At 54.8% G+C, this 3,662-nt stretch overlaps 1 protein-coding gene across 1 annotated transcript in view; it reads right to left on the bottom strand.

Annotated features, from left to right (window-relative positions):
* MSX2 (msh homeobox 2) overlaps positions 1 to 3,662 on the bottom strand; it is a 6,195-nt gene that overhangs the window by 1,887 nt on the left and 646 nt on the right. The window lies entirely within an intron of this gene.

Below are 3,662 nucleotides of genomic sequence, written 5' to 3'. Positions count from 1 at the left end.
GGTGTTGGGGGGGGTGGGGGTGGGGGGGAGTAGGATGAAGGATGATATTTAAATAGATAAATTACTTCATTTTAAAAAATTGATATTTAAATAGATAAATTACTTAATTTAAAAAAAATTGATATTTAAATAGATAAATTACTTCATCTTAAAAAATTGAGGCTTTTGCTAAAACGTTTGGGAATTTAACGGTGTAACAGAACTTTATGGGAAATAAACAGCCTTAGAGCAATGGAAATAGAACTCCTAAGAACAGACCTCTCCTAAGTCAAGGGAGTCAAGTGGTTGGTTCCTAAGATCAAATCCCCATCTCTTCTGAGCTTAATTTCTCCTCCTTAAAATGGGGGGGGGGGGGCAATTTTAATGGGGGGGGGGGGGTTCAGTTGGTTAGAGCATCTTCCTGAAAAGCCAAGGTTTGGGTTGGACCCCTGGTCAGGGCACATACAAGAATTAACCAATGAATGCACAAATAAGTGGAACAACACATCAATGTTTCTCTCTCTCCCTCCCTCTTCTTCTCTTGCTCTAAAACCAGAAATCAATAATATGGGGGGATGGATTCCGAATAGTCCTCACTTTCCGTGGATGCTGACAAAATCGCATATGGGAAAGAAAATGAGAAGGATCTTATAGAAGCGGGCGGCTCCCTCTCTGCCCCAGGATGCCTTGGGCTGTATCCACACACTGGCGGAGGGTAACCCTGCAGACAGGGTCTGTGGTAAATTAATAGCATCTTGCGAGGGGGGAGCAGCCCCACGCAGTAAACCGCCACAGCTGTCATTCCATCCTGTCTACAGATGATAAAACTTGAACATCACTTTACAGATGTGGGCTGAGCTTTTTGGCCGGGTGCTTCTGGAATATAAACTGTACCAAGAAGGAGAGAAAAATTAGCTCGCCCATAAACGTAAATGTCAGGGGAAATCACGCCGCCTGGGGATGGAGAGCATGTGATGACATCTTAGTCATCCCGGCCCATTATGCGATGGTGTGGAGCCAACGTGTAAATGCTTCGTTTGTCGCCAGGGTTCGGAGAGAGGCAATAACAAGCCAAATGAAGGTACGCCCGCAGCATCAGACTCCCTGCCTCACGGGACTCGATGACAGAAGCCACGGGACTGACCGGGCACCTCGCAGGCAGTCCCAGGGCATCAGCTCACTTAGGGCTTCCTTCCTCGAGGGGAGGGGGAGGGGGAGGGGGAGGCGCTGGGGGGCAGGTTGCTAAACAATTAACTGGCTGCGTTTGGCTTTTACGAGCTATGCTAATTTTCCAAGTGGAGCCGCAGTTACAACGACTGCAAGGACTCAGGGGGAGAATGTCGCATTTCTTGTTTTGTTACTTTGGTGGCCCAAGAGTTTACACTTCGTACGGGAGGGTGACACAGCACAGGTCCCAGCCCAGCCGCCGCTTCCAGCAAGCAGTGGACCTGTCCCGGGTGACATGACCAACCATCACGTTAAGTGACTGAAAGAAAGGTAGTGGGTTCGGCAACCAACCAGAAAGCCAGCATTCTGGGAGGGGTGGGCGAGAAGGACCAGAGACGGACCTTCTGCAAATGCTAATCCCTAAGTGAACCAGGGCACCCGCTCCTTAACTGACAAATAAACCTAACCACACCGTCGGTGCCTCCAGGACCCGGGACGTCCTCAGCCTCGAGAACGGCCGCCGGGCTCAGGAGGACCTGGCCGCGGGGGCTCAGGTCCCCAGCTCCCAGGGTCTCGGTGGGCTCCCGAGCTAAGTGGGAAAGCAACTCCAGTTCCCGGCACGGTCCCTCCTGGGGGCTGCGTGTGAGTTATGAAATCCGGGAGACAGGGATCGCACACGGGCATCAAAGCCGAAAAGTTGGGAGGCTTCCTCTGGGCCCCCCACTCCTCCCACCTCCCCCCCATTTTAAACCAGGCAGAGGAAGGATGCGATTATACAAAGCAAAACAGCATTTATCCCACTTCCTCTGAATAACAAAACCAGGCCCAGGCGGGTGGCTCCCTCCCGCCCCAGGCTCCCTCCCCGGGAGCTCCCGGGACCTGGCTCCTACCGCCGCACTCCTGTGGCCTCTGCAGGCCCCAAGCACCAAAAACCCACTTTTTGTTTTAAAATGAAGTCCTTTCTCGGAATCTCCAGCTTTTCTTATGGGAAGGTCAGCTCCAGGGCCCAAGGCGGCCTTACTCAGCAGGGAAGCTGGGTTACGCTTTGTGGTGGGGTTGTTTACCGAGGTCAGTGGGGGAATGGCCGTCCCAGAACCTGGAGGCCTGAGGAAGTGGGACTTCTGACCTCTGGACATGTCTCCCTGGAAGGCCCGAAAGCTGCCTGTGCCCCGGGGCATATTGGCCCAGGCCTAGGAACCCGTGGGGCGCTCAATAGTTGTCAAACATATGAAGTCCCTTAAAGTTCCCGAGCCTCTATTTCCCCATCAATAAAATGGGTAAGCAATACTGATCACGCAGTGAGGTTCAGGGCAAGGCATGTTAGAATGTCCAGACGAGCCCTGTCATTCCGTGGCGCCCGGTTTCTTTCTGTGAAGCCCAAGCTGGGTGTGTTGAATCCTCTGAACTCGGCTGCAAAGTCCTCATCTGTTCCCAGGAGGCCGGCTCTGGCCACAGAGATCAGATAAGATAACTTGGTTAAAAGTGCTATAAAGCACTGAGCAAACTTGTATTTAAATTCTTTGAGTCCTTAATCTCCACGCCCTTTGAATCTTTTGGAGTTTCTATCAGGGTGGAGAGAGACGCCAGAGGGGACAGCCTCCGACGCCGGGGAAGATGGCCTGGTTTTGTTCACAAAATACTGTGCACCTCCAGCCTCCAGGGCTGACGGATGGAAGTGGAGAGAGAGGTGTCTCCTGACTTTGCATAAAAAGTCCCTCCACAAGCCCCCTCTTGCCCACCTTGCCCAGAGGTACAGCGGGCAGAGAACTCTTAAAGGCCTGGAGAGACGTAAAAGTTGTGGGGAATGACTTCCAACCTGCAGAAGGCCCCAGGGCCCCAACACGGATGCTGAAGCTGAGGACGCCACCCCTCTCCTGGGCCGACTCCCCGCCCGCCCGCCTCATTGCAGGAAGCGGGGTGCAGGTGTGAGGACCTCTGCTGGGTCCCTCTGGGGAGAAGGATCCAAGGTCTGGGGCCAGGGCACCCCAGAGCAGCCTGGCTCGGACACCGGGGCCCCGGCCCACTTCGGCCACTGCCAGTCAGTCTTCTTAAAATAAAGTCTGGGTGTCTGAGAAAGGGGGCAGCCCCAGGTCCCCGCCTCTGCCTGCGCCTCGGGGCTCCAGCGATGACTGGGGTCTGCTGAGCTGGGCGCCCAGGGAAGCCTTTCATGATCACTGAGCCAAGCGGGGCACCCCTCGCTTCAGCCCCGGCCCGCTCCCAGCGAAGCTCGGGACTTCTTCGGCGAGGTGCCGGCGGCGGGGACATCAGCCCCGCATCAGCCTCTGCCGCCTTCCCTTCGCGGGGTCCTGCTTCGACGCAGGAGAGATCAGGATGTCCACCCAATATCGGGCTAGATTTCAGCTGGCTCGTCGTTAAAAGGAGGGCACACCTCGCGGGGCTGTGAACTTCACACCCCCCTTCACTCCCCAGACCCTGGTGGCAGCGAAACAAAAATAAGCCAAGTGGCCGAAGCGCAGGGCCGGGGGCTAGAGAAACCCAAGGGAGGCGACCCGCAA

Source organism: Myotis brandtii, unplaced genomic scaffold, assembly GCF_000412655.1.
Source record: "Myotis brandtii unplaced genomic scaffold, ASM41265v1 scaffold6, whole genome shotgun sequence".
Lineage (NCBI taxonomy): Eukaryota > Metazoa > Chordata > Mammalia > Chiroptera > Vespertilionidae > Myotis > Myotis brandtii.
The sequence above is the reverse complement of the archived record's forward strand: the minus strand, read 5'-3'. Positions and strand labels throughout refer to the sequence as shown.